Source organism: Cynocephalus volans, chromosome X (genome assembly GCF_027409185.1).
Source record: "Cynocephalus volans isolate mCynVol1 chromosome X, mCynVol1.pri, whole genome shotgun sequence".
Lineage (NCBI taxonomy): Eukaryota > Metazoa > Chordata > Mammalia > Dermoptera > Cynocephalidae > Cynocephalus > Cynocephalus volans.
The window spans coordinates 66,860,580-66,877,396 of NC_084478.1; the positions used below are offsets into that span (position 1 = coordinate 66,860,580).

Sequence of the window (16,817 nt, forward strand, 5' to 3'; positions counted from 1 at the left end):
GCCCTCGGCAGGAGAGGCTGCCTTATTTACAGGCAACAGCTTTGAAGTATGGAACAGGAAAAGAACTTTTTTGTAGCTGCAAAAGCGAGTCTCTAAACAGGGAACACGGCGCCAGGGCTCCAGTGGATGCAGACAGGATCCCGGAGGCCAGGGCCGCGCTGAAGGCGGCCAGCTGCCCTATTCATGATTTGAGGTTTCAGGCCGGCATAAAAGAAGATTCCTGGGAGCGCCCGAGCCCCGCCGCGGGACCGAGCGAGCAGCCCGAGGCGGCGGGAACCGAGAACGGGGAAGGCGACAAACCAGAGGCAGAGACTGTGCGCCCGACCTGGCCCAGCCCTGTGAGTGACCCCTGGCCCGGCGCTGCTCGGGGGGCTGACGCCCCCCCAGCTTCCGCCTGCATCACTGGGCCACTCACCGCCCTGGGGCTGCCTCCATTTTCTCAGGTGGTGGCAACTCCGGCCAAGCTCAGCCAAGCCTGTCCTCCTCGCCCGGCTCAGCTCCTCACTGAGCCTTCCCACTAGCTTGCCCTGGCACAGGGCTTCCTGGGGCCTGTGGGCTGGCCTCCCCTCCCACTCCCTCCGTGGTTCTCTGGCGGGGCTGGTGGCGTGGGGCGTCCCCGGCCAGTGTCGGGAGGGCAAGGAAGTACGGGCGGGGCCGACTGTCACTCCACCACACACTGGACTCCGGCCCCCGGTAAACTTCCTGTTACTAGGAGGCAGATACCATCTCTGCGGCCACCAGTTCAGAAAAACGCCTAACCAATTTCTGGTTAGGAATAGTGTGGTAGGAGAGTTCCCAAGTCCTCCTGAACCTGGCGGAGAGTTGACTGCAGGCGGGCACTGGACTCGGTTCATGCCAGAGGGATACAAAGGTGAACCGTGTGCTGCGCGCTCCTCCCCCGAGGAGCTCACGCTCTGGTGTGGGAAATAAGACAAGTACACAAATAACTGCGATACCAGGAGGAAGGTGATAAGTCCCGAGAAAGATCTACACAGTGCTACAAAGGCACCCAGAGCGACCGGTCGTCTGTGCCTAGCAGAAACCTGGTAGACTTCCTGGGCGAGGCGGTGCCAAGCAGGGTATTGAAGGCCCAGCTGATAGACGAGGGTTGCAGAAGACACGTCCCAGCCCAGCCCAGTGCGCACAGAGTGGGGAGACGTGGGGCCAGGGAGGCGGAGATTCGACAGAAACCACACACCCTGTGGGGTTGCCACTGCACGATCCAACAGCCCGGGCCAGAGCACACAGAACAGGGAGAAGTCCTGCATGGGAAGTGAAAGCTCAGCAGAGATCACACACCCTGTGGTACGTGATCCAGGAGCCCAGCAGAGTCCAAGCTGACCAGAAAGGTGGCTCCCCGGAGAGGCCCAAGACCCGAGGCAACCATACGCACAAGGCACTAGCGGCCAACTGAGCAGTCACGGAGGTAGCCATACCAAATTAGCAACCACAGCAACATCTTAGTTAGTCAATAGTCTCAAACCTGTGGACTGTGAAACCCCCTGCCACAATGAATAAACATCAAAAAAAAGATACCAGAAATACAAAAAATCAAGAAAGTACACCACCAAAAGTTAATAAATCTCAAACTCTAGATCCTATAGAACAAGAAGCCCTTGAAATGACTGACAAGGAATTTCGAGTGATAATTCTAAGGAAACTGAATGAGATACAAGAAAACTCAGCTAGACATCATGATGAAATGAGGAAAAGTATACAGGACCTGAAAGAGGAAATGTACAAGGAAATCAATGTCCTGAAAAAAAATGTAGCAGAACTTGCTGAACTGAAGAAGTTATTCAGCGAAATAAAAAACAGCGGAGAGTTTAACCAGCAGGCTTGTCGAAGTTGAAGAGAGAACCTCTGAACTTGAAGATGGGCTGTTTGAAATAACACAAGCAGACAAAAAGAAAGAAAAAAGAATCAAAGACATTGAAGAAAATCTGAGAGAGCTATCAGACAACATTAAGCACTCAAATATCCGAGTCATGGGTATTCCAGAAGGGGAGGAAAATGGAGATTCCATTGAAAACATATTCAAAAAAATAGTGGCAGAAAACTTCCCAGGTATAGGAAAAATCACAGATCTTCAGATCCAGGAAGCTCAATCTCTAAACGTATTCAACCCAAAAAGGCCTTCTCCAAGACATGTTATAGTCAAATTGGCAAAACTCAGAGACAAAGAGAGAATCTTAAAAGCTGCAAGAGAGAAGCGTCAAATCACCTATAAGGAAGCCCCAATCAGGCTAACATCAGACTTTTCATCACAAACCCTAAAAGCTAGAAAGGAATGGGATGATATATTCAAAATACTATAGGACAAAGATTGCCTGCCAAGAAAACTCTACCCTGCAAGGCTATCCTTCCGAAATGGAGGGAAAATAGTATATTACTCAGACAAAAAAAACCTGTGGGAGTTCACTACCACACGACCACCCTTACAAGAAATCCTCAAGGGAGTACTGGGTTTGGTTCCTGAAAAATAACTACCACTGCCATAAAAACCCAAGAAAAATCAAAACCCGCTAGTATAATAAAAATGGCATTCATGAAGAGAAAACAAACAGAAACGCTATCTACAACCTAAGGAACCAACAAACACAGAAACCAAATAGTAAATTAGAAAGCAAGGAACAAAAGACACCTAAGACAACCAAACAACCAATAAAATGCTGGGAATAAATCAACACCTTTCAATAACAACTCTTAATGTAAAAGGCTTAAATTCCCCAATCAAAAGACACAGACTGGCTGACTGGATCAAAAAGGAGGACCCAACTATATGCTGCCTACAAGAGACCCACCTCACCCATAAAGGTTCACATAGACTAAGAGTGAAAGGATGGAAAAAGATTTACCATGCAAACAGAAAAGAAAAATGAGCTGGAGTAGCTATTCTTATATCTGACAAAACAGACTTTAAACTAAAAACCATAAAAAGAGACAATGAGGGACACTTCTTAATGATAAAAGGACTGATCCATCAAGAAGACATAACAATCATAAATATGTACGCACCCAATGTTGGAGCAGCCAGATTTATAAAACAAACTCTATTAGACCTAAAGAAGGAAATAGACACTAATACCATAATAGCAGGGGACCTGAACACCCCACTGTCAATATTAGATCATCTAGGCAAAGAATCAGTAGAGAAACACAAGATCTAAACAAGACTCTAGACTAATTGGACTTGGCAGATATCTACAGAACATTCCATCCAACAACCTCAGAATATTCATTCTTCTCATCAGCACATGGATCATTCTCCAGGATAGATCACATATTAGGTCACAAATCAAGTCTCAATAAATTCAAAAAAATTGGAATTATCCCATGTATTTTCTCAGACCACAATGGATTAAAACTAGAAATTAATAACAAACGAAACTCTGGAAACTATACAAACACATGGAAATTAAACAGCATTCTACTTAATGACATATGGGTCCAAGAAGAAATCAAGCAGGAAATCAAAAAATTTATTGAAACTAATGAAAATAATGATACATCATACCAAAACCTGTGGGATACTGCAAAAGCAGTATTAAGGGGGAAATTTATTGCATTAAATGCTCACCTCAGAAGAATGGAAAGATGGCAAGTGAACAACCTAACACGTCACCTTAAAGAACTAGAAAAACAAGAACAATCCAAACCTAAAGTTAGCAGACGGAAAGAAATCATTAAGATCACAGCAGAACTGAATGAAATTGAAACCCAAAAAACAATTCAAAAGATCAATGAATCAAAAAGTTGGTTTTTTGAAAAGATAAATAAAATTGACAAACCATTAGCATGGCTAACTAAAAAAAGAAGAGAGAAGACTCAAATAACAAAAATTAGAAATAAAAAAGCCGATATTACAACTGATTCATCTGAAATACAAGGAATCATTCGAGACTACTATAAACAACTATACACCAACAATTTTGAACATCTGGAGGAAATGGATAAATTTCTGAACACACACAAGCTCCCAAACTGAACCATGAAGATGTAGAAAATTTGAACAGACCAATAACAATAAAGGAGATTGAAGCTCTTATCAGAAGGCTTCCAACAAAGAAAAGCCCAGGACCAGATGGATTCACAGCAGAATTTTACCAAATAGTCAAAGAGGAAATGACACCGATTCTTTACAAACTATTCCAAAAGATTGAAACAGACGCAAATCTCCCAAACTCATTCTATGAAGCAAACATCATCCTGATACCGAAACCAGGTAAAGATATAACCAAAAGAGAAAACTACAGGCCTATATCCTTGATGAATATAAATGCAAAAATCCTCACTAAAATACTAGCAAACAGAATACAGCAAGACATACGTAAAATTATTCACCACAATCAATTGGGATTCATCCCAGGGATGCAAGGTTGGTTCAACATACGCAAATCAATAAATGTGATACAGCATATTAATTAAGTCAAATACGAGGACCATATGATCATCTCTATAGATGCTGAAAAAGCATTTGATAAAGTTCAGCACTCATTCATGACAAAGACCCTCTATAAGTTAGGTATAGAGGGAAAGTATCTCAACATAATTAAAGCCATATATGACAAACCCACTGCCAATATCATCCTGAATGGGGAAAAGCTGAAAGCTTTTCCTTTAAGGACAGGCACTAGACAAGGATGCCCACTCTCACCACTCCTATTCAACATAGTGTTGGAAGTACTAGCCAGAGCAATCAGAGAAGAGAAGGAAATAAAGGGCATCCAGATTGGAAAAGATGAAGTCAAACTGTCCCTGTTTGCAGATGACATGATCCTATATATTGAACAGCCTAAAACCTCTACAAAAAAACTCTTGGAATTGATAAATGATTTCAGCACAGTTGCAGGATACAAAATCAACACACAAAAATCAGTAGCATTTCTTTTCTCCAATAGTGAACATGCAGAAAGAGAAATCAAGAAAGCCTGCCCATTTACAATAGCCACCAAAAAAATAAAATACTTAGGAATTGAGTTAACCAAGGAGGTGAAAAATCTCTATAATGAGAACTACAAACCACTGCTGAGAGAAATTACAAAGGATACAAGAAGATGGAAAGATATCCCATGCTCTTGGATTGGAAGAATCAACATAGTGAAAATGTCCATACTACCCAAAGTGATATACAGATGCAATGCAATCCCCATCAAAATTCCAATGACATTTTTCTCAGAAATGGAAAGAAATATCCAGACATTTATATGGAATAATAAAAGACCACGGATAGCCAAAGCAATGCTGAGCAAAAAAATAAAGCTGGAGGCATAACACTACCTGACTTTAAGCTATACTACAAAGCTATAATAACCAAAACAGTATGGTACTGGCATAAAAACAGACACACTGATCAATGGAATAGAATAGAGAATCCAGAAATCAACCCACACACTTACTGCCATCTGATCTTTGACAAAGGCACCAAGCCTATTCACTGGGGAAGGGACTGCCTCTTCAGCAAATGGTGCTGGGATAACTGGATATCCATATGCAGGAGAATGAAACTAGATCCATACCTCTCACCGTATACTAAAATCAACTCAAAATGGATTAAGGATTTAAATATACACCCTGAAACAATAAAACTTCTTAAAGAAAACATAGGAGAAACACTTTAGGAAATAGGACTGGACACAGACTTCATGAATACGACCCCAAAAGCACGGGCAACCAAAGGAAAAATAAACAAATGGGATTAATTCAAACTAAAAAGCTTCTGCACAGCAAAAGAAACAATTAACAGAGTTAAAAGACAACCAACAGAGTGGGAGAAAATATTTGCAAAATATACATCTGACAAAGGATTAATATCCAGAATATACAAGGAACGCAAACAACTTTACAAGAAAAAAACAAGCAACCCTATTAAAAAATGGGCAAAAGAGCTAAGTAGGCATTTCTCTAAGGAAGCTATCCAAATGGCCAACAGACATATGAAAAAATGCTCAACATCACTCAGCATCCGGGAAATGCAAATCAAAACCACACTGAGATACCATCTCACCCCAGTTAGGATGGCTAAAATCCAAAACACTCTGAACGATAAATGCTGGCGAGGTTGCGGAGAAAAAGGAACTCTCATACATTGTTGGTGGGACTGCAAAATGGTGTAGCCTCTATGGAAAATGGTATGGAGGTTCCTCAAACAATTACAGATAGATCTACCATACGACCCAGCTATCCCACTGTTGGGAATATACCCAGAGGAATGGAAATCATCAAGTCGAAGGTATACCTGTTCCCCAATGTTCATCGCAGCACTCTTTACAATAGCCAAGAGTTGGAACCAGCCCAAATGTCCATCATCGGATGAGTGGATACGGAAAATGTGGTACATCTACACAATGGAATACTACTCAGCTATAAAAACGAATGAAATACTACCATTTGCAACAACATGGATGGACCTTGAGAGAATTATATTAAGTGAAACAAGTCAGGCACAGAACGAGAAATACCACATGTTCTCACTTATTGGTGGGAGCTAAAAATTAATATATAATTCACACACACACACACACACACACACACACAAAAAAAAAAAAAAAACGGGGGTGGGGGGGGAAGAAGATATAACAACCACAATTACTTGAAGTTGATACGACAAGCAAACAGAAAGGACATTGTTGGGGGGGAGGGGGGAGGGAGGGAGGTTTTGGTGATGGGCAACAATAATCAGCCACAATGTATATCGACAAAATAAAATATAAAAAAAAAAAAGAAAGAAAAAAAAAAGTGCTAATACAAAAAAAGTAAAATAAATAAAAATAAAGTAAATCACACTTATACATAAATTCAAATATACAATGACAAAAAAAATAAAACTGTTCAAAAATGAAAAAATAAAAATAATAAATAAATAAATAAATAAATACAAGAGTACTTCAAAAAGTTCATGTAATGATGGAATTAAAAGACAATCTTTCCATGAACTTTTTGAAGACCTCTCATAGCACCTAGACATCTCACAACTCTAGCTATAGTCTGTGAACTGAACCAAAGATGGCACTGAAAAGAAAGACCAAAAGGGGAAAAAGGCACAATAGACTGTAGCAGATTGATATGTTGAGTGAGCATTCTAATATACTTTCATTATGGTAGTGAATATATTCTTAAAAATCCGTACTTCCACACCTGAGGCATCTATTAAAATTATGGAGAAACTTGTTTTTATTTTATTTTCAGTGATCATCTGAGAAAACTCTGGGGAAAATCGTATTTTTAGACATCAGCCCTATATTTAATTGGGCTGGCTGGTAGCTCAGTTGGTTAGAGTGTGGTCTTATAACACCAAGGTCAAGGGTTCGGATCCCGGTACTGGCCAGCTGCCAAAAATGAATAAATCAGGTATTACATTTATTTATGAAATTAGAATTTGATATGAAAATAGCTGAATTTCCAATAAATGAAAAGTAATCTAAAAAAAAAATAGGTGCTAGCATTTCTGTTTCTGAATAAATATAGTTGTTCAAAGTATTTACTCTGGGACACTTAATTTTGCTCTCGAAATATTTTTATGACCCTCTTGGAAATGTTTCTAGATTCTCTTTGAGCCACACAAGAAAATGCTTCATTACATTATAAGCACACCCCAAATAGTATTATTCAGTTTGATTTCCCACTGTTTTCATCAGATCCAGCCCTAAAAGTAGAATACATTCATGGGCAAAAAGTGATTACATTGAAGAGAGGGATAAAGCTTGCTTAAATATATGTGTTCTAGTCTCTGTTTAAAAACTACTCACATAACTTTATTGAGTATGAACCAAAGGCAAATGCTTTTAGAAAATGACAACGGGTAGGGGCAGCAGGAAACAACCTTGGTCTGGGAAATAGCATCAATTTTCCCAGTTAGTTCAATGAATTAGTTTTGAGCTAACTATTTGCTTGATAGATTTAAATAAAAAACAAGTTGATACATATAGTAGGCTAATAATGGCACTCCCAAGGTGTCCATGTCCTAATTCCTAGAACCTGTAAATATGTAACCTTACATTGCAAAAAGGACTTTGCTGATGTGATTAAAGATCTGGAGATAGGGAGATTATCCTGGATTATTTGGGTAGACCCAGTATAATCACAAGTCCTTATAAGAGGGAAGCAGGATGGCCATAGTCAGAAAAGGATACCTGATGATGGAAGCCGAGGTTGGAGTGATGCAGTTGCTAGAAGGGGGCAGCCAGCCTAGGAATGCAGGCAGCCTCTAAAGATAAGGAAACAGATTCTTCCCTAGAGTCTCCAGGAGGAATGCAGTCCTGACACCTTGATTTTAGTCTAATGAGACTCATTTTGGATTTCTGATCTCCAGGACGGGAAGATAATACCTTTGTGTTTAAGCCACTAAATTTGTAGTAATTTGTTACAGTAGCCCTAGGAAATGCATACAGTATGCTATGACTGCCATTCATTTGTGCATTCATTAAAAAATAAAGAGTCTGTATCTGCAATGTGCCAGACCTATGCTAAGTGTTAGGGACATAATGGGGAGAAAATGCAGACACAGACTCTGTTTTCATAAAGCTTACAGTAGAGGGAGTTTACAGTCAGTACTAAGAACACTTGGAGATTGGAGTTAATGAAAAGATGAAAAGGCTGTTAAATATAGGTTTGTTTAAAGGAAATGGTAAGGTTGGGAGTAGGAGGCAGCAGGGATACCACTCTTGTACTATTTGGTTTTCTTTTTTCAACTTTTTATTTTGAGATAATTTTCTACTCACAGAAGAGTTGCAGATATAGTGTAGAAAGTTCCTGTGTGCCCTTCACCCAGCCTTCTCTTATGCTAATATATTAACCAGAGAGCATTTATCAAAACTAAGAAATTAACGTTAAAGAAAGAAATTAACAGTATAATACTGTTAACTAAAATATAAAACTTATTTGGAATTCACCAGTTTTTCCACTGATATCTCTCTTTCAGTTCTATGATTCAATACAGGATCCCACATTGCCATTTAGTTGTTATGACCCCTTAGTCTTTTATAATTTATGATAGTTCTTCAGTCTTTCCCTGAACTCTTGAAGGGTACTGGTCAGTTATTTTGTAGACTCTCCCTCAGTTTGAGTTTGTCTTATGTTTTCTTATGATTAGATTTAGACTATATGTACATTTTTGGCAAGAATACTGTGGAAATGATGTACTCTCCTCAGTGCATCATAGCAGGGGGTACATGATGTTTATATGTATTATTGTTGATAATAGCCTTAATCAATTGCTTAAGGTAGTGTCTGCCACTACTATAAAGTTATTATTTTTCCCTTTGTAGATCAGTAAATATCTTGAGGTAGATACTTTGGGACTATACAAATATACTTTTTCTCCTCAAACTTTGGCCCACTGATTTGGCGTCCTTTGGTGTATCTTGACTGTAATAATTATAACTGGTGTTCTAATAGTGATTTTCTATTTTTTACATTCTTTTTGCATTTATTAATTGGAATTACCTCTTAGTTTTATGGGATCTTTCCCCAATATGTTTGTTAAATTTCTGAAGACCCAACAATAGGGGAATTTGTGGTCAAGGTACTTTACTATAGTTAGTAATAATGGGTATTATATACTTCCATTTATCAAGATTAACATTAATTGAGCACTTACACAGGTACTTAATTTGAATATTTTATTTAATCCTTGCAATAGTTACTAGTTTTCAGATGGTAGAACTGAGGTTTAGATACATTGAGTAACTTGCCCAAAGGGGCAGAGTAGGGATTTGTATTCCATCAATTATATATATATAAAACATTTGCATAGATGTTCTAAGAATTTCTTCCTTACTAATTAATTGAACAGATCATTCTTTTATGTTTTTAGCCATTTTAGAACAAATAATTTCTTAAATGGACTTTTTAAAATAAGGTTCTTAACATTGAACTGCTGAAGCTCAAAGGATACCAGTTAGTGGTATCATTGAAGGACAATCCCTGGCGTGGGGGTCCCTGAGGAACAGTTTCATGGTTAGGTTGTCATGGTTCAGTATCTGGCTTTCACCTTTTGTCAGTGTCCAGAGATGGTCAAACACCTGGGGAGACTGACTTGTGCTAACTCAAACTCCTAAATCTCGGACACAGTTTATTAATTTAGAATGAAGAATATAGTTGTTAGGTAGAATGCTCTTGGTATGTAGGCTAGATATATGGAAAGCTAAATTATAATCAGAAGCAGGTTTGGACTCTATACTCATAGAGTCAGAACAAAGGAACTAGATATTCCTGCGTGTCCTCCTGTTAAGGCAATAGACTGACCAAATGAACTGGATGCTTAGGTTCTGACTGGATGAGGACATCCTCTTTGTTCAACAGTTCTGGAAAACAAGTGAACCTGTTGCAAGGAACCCTAAGCATTTTCTAATTGTTAAGCCTTTCTCCTTTTCCACTTGAGAAACTGTTTTAGAAACCCCATGCTTGTCTGCCTTAATTGCAGACTCTGGTCTCTGTGACTTAGCTTGCTTCCTTCCTGCACCTGCCCTCTGTGAGATAACAGCAGTCTCACATCCCCCAAGGGCCAGATGCAAACTAGGCTCCAAAAGTGACCAATGGACTGTGTCCCATAATCAGCCAATCCAAATTAGCTGGACTGCATCCCTCATTTACATAAGAGGACCTGAATGGGAACTTGGGTGGGAAAGGGGCGGGAATTTAGGCGATATAAGATGGTCTTTTCCTTTGTTCTGGGAGACACTGGTATGGGAGTTTTTGCTCCCCAGTGCTCTCCTTGCTTGCAAGCAAAAAGAGGCGTCGTAACACTGAACAAAGAACTGCAACACTAAAACAAAGAGCTATAAAACTGCAACACCGACGCTGGTCTTGGATTCCTCTGTGCATTCTCCTCGCAACAAAACTAGTTCTATATGTGGTTTGTCCCCCTTTTGATATACAAGAGTACTTCAAAAAGTTCATGGAAGTATTTGTATTATATTTTAATTCCATTTTTCCTCAAACTTTTTGAAGTACCCTAGAATTATTTTGACCACTATTGATGAACACTTTTCTTTGGGTATTAATACCATTGCTGTCTCAAAGCTTTAACATGTTAATATGGCCAGACTGTGACTTTTATACCTTGATTTATTGATTGATAATTTGATGTTACCATTTACAAATCATTACCCCAGTGTTTTTTTTTGTTTGTTTGTTTGTTTTTTGTCATTTTTTCGTGACCGGCACTCAGCCAGTGAGTGCACTGGTCATTCCTATATAGGATCCGAACCCGCGGCGGGAGCGTCCCCGTGCTCCCAGCGCAGCACTCTACCGAGTGCGCCACGGGCTCAGCCCATTACCCCAGTGTTTAATTTCATTTAGCATTGTTTCTGGGGTGCTACACCATCTCTCCATGGTAAGTGTTTTGTGAATGAGGTATCTGCAGTCATTGCTGTGAATTCTGTTTCTGAAAGGAAGAGTAATGAACTAGAAAGTGCTCAGGATTCAGAGTTCAAACACTGGCTTTCCAGTGTTGCCTGTGCCAGTTAGGTACTTTGGGCAAGCCAAACACCTTAACATTTTAGAGCCTTAGTTTTTTATTTTATTTTTTAAAAGAAAAATATAAATATTTCGGACATACAAAAAAAGAATAAAGAATAACATAATGGAAATTGTGTACCTACTGCCCAGTTTAAGAAATAAAACATTGAGAATTAGAGATAATGCTAGTAAAGCATGTGACATGTGTTTGCATGTTCAATAAATGACAGTGATAAAATACTGAGCAACCTCATGTTTATTAAGAATATTCTTTGATAGAGTGCTTTGTAAGCTAAGCATCATTTTGAAGCCTTTGTAGTATTCATCCTTACTTAAACAAGTTATTTTATAATGCACCTTTTTATATCATTATTGATGATTTCTTCCTTCTTTACATTTGTGGAAACAGATCCATGCAGCCTCTGACCTGATTCTGTAGATCATTGTTGGTGTTTGCATTTTTAGGAGACATAGCTGATAAGGCCATAGCTTACATTTTGGAAATGAAATGTTTTTTATCTTGAATAAATACATATGCAAGTTAGTCATGTTGGTATTGTGTGCCCTGTTTCAGGAAGGGGGTCTATGTACATTTTAGCATTCCGTTTATTATAATAGATTAAGTGCTTAATTCATTCATAAAAGGACAATATTTCTTTTTAAAATAGTGTGGAGTACTTGAAATCTGGTAAATTTGTATTTGATTTCTGTTTATCAGCCACGTAAATTAATATTTATAATGCAGAAAATTGATGTTTGATTTTTTTGTTTGTTTGTTTGTTTTTTGTTTTTTGATGGTCTTACCTTGAGACAGCAAGATTTAGGGATTATTTTCATAGACTAAAATTTTCCTGGCTTATGACTATACCAACTCCATTAGCTCTCACTGCTGTCTAGTTTGCCATTTGTGGCTTATCATTCCTTTCTTGCATAAGAACTCTTCTCACTGAGGATGTGTAAAGCTTATTCTATCAAAGTCATTATCATTAATACAATTGTGTGTATGTAGGTGTCTGTGTCTCTGTGTGTGCATGTTTAAAGGAGGACTACTATAGTAGCTGTAAGCTCTACTCTTAAATATTTCCCTCTGGATTTTGGTGTTAGTTTGACAGGTTTACTTTTTGCTAGATGAATTAGAAGTGGACTTTTGAATATCTGTCTACCTTTTTAGTGGACTTTACCTTTAGCAATACATCTTAAACAGTAGTTGTAATTTTGGAAAGTTGTTTACTCCTAATGCTGACTACTTTTGTTCTGTAGGATCAAAGGATTAAGTGGGGATAGCTTAGTTTGGCACATGAAAGATTTGTATTCTACTAATTTAATCAGAAGGCATCAAAATTTCTTCATTTTTTTTCAGATCAGATCTGCTGATCTGTCACAAGTGGATGACTAATATCTAATTATAAGGACATTTAGGACTTGTTAGTCTTAGGCTAAATAGAAAAGCATAAACACTACTTGTTTCCAGGCGTCTTACAAATTTAGCATTCCTTGCTTTTGTTCTTTGAGTTCCTTAACTTTTTTGAATTTTTTTTATTGTGGCATAATTTACATAACAATTTTACCATTTTAACCACTTTAACTGTACAATCCATTGGCATTAAGTACATTCACATTGTTCTACAACTATCAGCACTATACATCTCCAGAATTTTTTCATCATCCCAAACAGTAACTCTGTACCCCATTAACAGTAACTCTTCCTAGCTCCTCCTGGTAACCACTATTCCACTTTCTGTTTCTGTGAATTTGCTTATTCTAGATATCTCATATAAATGGAATCAAACAATGTTTGTCCTTTTGTCTAGGTTTTTTCACTTAGCATAGTGTTTTCAAGATTAATCCATGTTGTAGCACGTATCATAACTTCATTTCTTTTTAACTTAAACAGTATTCCATTGTACATATATACCACATTTTGTTTATCCATTTATCTGTTTCTACCTTTTGGCTGCTGTGAATACTGCTATGAACATGGTGTACAAATATCTATTTGTGTTTCTGCATTCAATTCTTTTGGGTATATACTCAGAAATAGAATTGCTAGAGCATATGGTAATTCTGTGTTTAAGGTTATAAGGAACTACCAGGCTGCTTTCCACAGTGGCTGCACCATTTAACATTTCCACCAACAATGTACAAGGTTTCCAATTTCTCCATGTCCTTGCCAACACTTGTTATTTATTCCAATAATGGTCATCCTAATGGGCGTAAAGTTGTATCTCATTGTGGTTTTGATTTGCATTTCCCTAATGGCTAGTGATGTTGAACATCTTTTCTCAAAGTTCTGGAGGCTATAAGTGCCAGATCAAGGTCAGTTTCTGGTGAGGGCTGTCTTCCTGGCTTGCTGGTGGGGTGGGTGGAGAGGTTGGGGCTGGGGGGAGAGCTTCCTATTGTCTCTTCGTATAAAGACAATAATCCTATTGGATTAGAGCCCCACCCTTATGACATCATTTATTCTTAATTACCTTGATGAAGGCCATATCTCCAAATGTAGTCACACTGGGAGTTGGGTATTCAACATATGAATTGGGCGGGGGTGGGGGGAGTCGGGGGAACACAAGCATTCAGTCCATGACACAGACCCACTGGTCTTCTTGACTGGTGCTGTACCCTCAAAAGTGTGAGGGGAGCTGAAAGCCTGGTGGGCTGAGTCATTTTTAGTCTAGAGAGTAGGAGAAAGATTAAGCTTTTGCAGTCTAGGAGGATAGGGAGCAAAAAATCTTCCTCAGTGTCTACGTTGTTGGTGTAGAGCTGACTCTCAGGGGAGAGACTGCTATACCTGCATCATTCATGGGATTGTCATTACATAAGGTACCCCAATGTACCTCTGAGTAAATCAAGGACCCACAGGAGGGGAAGAGAATAGTTGTTTTTCAGGCTTGAAGTAGTAGCCTGGATAATCAGTACAAGTAGCATCTAAAAGTAGACATCTAGGTAAAACCTGGTAAATAACTAGACTCACCAAGAAAAAAGAGTCATACTTCTATCTGACTTCTTACTTTCAATGCTAGAAGCTAGAAGATGGTGGACTACAGACAGGGGAAAAGGCTGTATCACCCCAGAATCTTCAGCCAGCCAGGGCAAAAAAGGTATTCATGGATATACAAAGATCACAGTGCAAAAAAACTATGTGACAGTTAAAAAGAATAGAATAGATCTATGTAACTTACGTATGTAGACATTGAATGGATGAAATATTTGATAAAAGTGCTAAGTAAAGACTCTACTGCTAGAAGATACTAAATGTAGGAGGAAACATAATAATAATTTATTACTTTATTTATTTATTTATTTATTTTTAATAGATGACTGGTAAGGGGATCTTAGCCCTTGACTCGGTGTTGTCAGCATCACGCTCACCCAGTGAGCTAATCAGCCATCCCTATATGGGATCCGAACCCATGGCCTTGGTGTTATCAGCACCACATTCTCCCAAGTGAGCCACGGGCTGGCCCTATTACTTTTAATTCTATACCAGTTTAGCAAAACCCAAGTGTTAGAGGGGGAGTGGCAGTTGTATGAAGAGTGGACAGTGTAGGATTGATTAAGTCTTCTACATGTCTCATCTATGTGTTATGGTAAAACAAAAAAAAAAGGGAAGTATTAGTATTTTAAATTATTGAAGTGATTTGTTTATTTTTGGTGGTGGGAGTGCTAAATGCAGTAAGGAGAACTAATGGATAACTTATTTTCTCATAGTGGAAATATGTCTGATTTTTGAGTGTTAGGAAAGGGAGGCTAACCACTGGTAAAAAGGAAAAAATATGATGCCTCTTAGTTAAAATAGAAAAGGAAACACCAAATAAAATAAATAACATAAAATAAGATGGAAGGAGTAAAATTAAATATATCATTTGCTATAACAAGTGTAGTCATGTTGTATTTGCTTATTAAAAAACTTAGACTGTCAGATGGAATTAAAAGACAAAACCCACATGTGTTGTTTACTTAAAAGAGTTATAAAGAAAGGTAAAGGTATAAACAAGCAAAGAAAAAGCAGGAGAGGCAATGTTAATATCCATCAGAGAAAAAGGAAGTTAAGGATATTATGAGATTATATACTTCATACTTTAAGAAGATGTATCAAAGACTTGTAGACACTAAAAATATTTTGTCTAATAATTTAGACTCGGAACCTCTAACAGATTGTTTTAGAAAGAGAAACATAAAGTTGTATTGGGAAATTTCAGGTGCATTTCTTTCATAATAGGACAGATCTAGTACACGAAAAATGGTTATAGAGGAATTTAATATAATGCACAAACTTCATTTGATAGATATATAGAACTTTATATTCTTCAAATATGAAATATACATTTCAGGCCAGGTGCCAAAAAAAAAAAAAGGAAACAAACATTTTTATATGTCTACAAGTCACTAAAAAAGTTGGTCATATATGTGACCCAAAGAAAACCTTAAGTTAAAGAAGAGAGATTTTATATTCTGCATTACTCAATGAAGTTGGAAATAAATAAATGAATAACCAAAAGATTCTAAACTAATTGGAGAACAGAAATAATCACACTTCTAGGTAAATTTTGAATCAAGAAAAAAATCAGGGCTGGCTGGTTAGTTCAGTTGGATAGAGCATGGTGCAGATAACACCAAGGGCCAGGATTTGATCCCTGTACTGGCCAGATGCCAAAAAATAAAAAAAAATTTAAAAATTGAAATAATAAACTAAAAGCAATGAAAAAGAGAAGACATTATAACAAAAACTGTGGGTCATTGTAAAAGTTGTACCTGGAAGAAAATTTATAGCCTAAAATATCTCCATTATTAATGAATAGTAACTAAAAGGAATTTAGTACTCACCTTAAGAAATTAGGAAAATATGGTCAGCTACCCCCCCAAAAAAAAAAAGAAAAAAAAATTAGGATAATAACAATGAAAGGAAGAGGGAATTAATAAAGATAACTGAAATTGATTAAAAATTCTAAGCATAAATATAGTAGGATAAATAAATTCTGCTGTTTTTGGCTGTCTGAAAAATGATTAATGAACCTGACGAAAAAAAACAAGAGGGAAAAATAGATAAAGGAAAGAATTGGAAATGAAGCATTGCCATGGATGGAACAGGGGAGGAGAATCGTGGCACAAAACTATGTATCTATCCTAAATAAATCATTGTGTAGTATGTGCACATATTGAAACAGCACACTGTACTCCACAAAAATGTACAAGTTAATGTTAAAATAAAAAAAAGAAACATAGCCATGCTCTGGAAAAAAGTAAAAGAATTATAACATTATATGATGTGCAACTTTTACAACAAATTTTTCCCAGGATTTTAGTATGAAAAATTTCAAATACAGAGCAAAGTTGGAAGACTTGCTGAGAACATTCGTAAT

General features: G+C 37.8%; 1 protein-coding gene across 1 annotated transcript in view; it reads left to right on the forward strand.

The window, feature by feature from the left end:
- Positions 1 to 16,817, forward strand: part of WNK3 (WNK lysine deficient protein kinase 3) — a 120,291-nt gene that overhangs the window by 4,375 nt on the left and 99,099 nt on the right. The window lies entirely within an intron of this gene.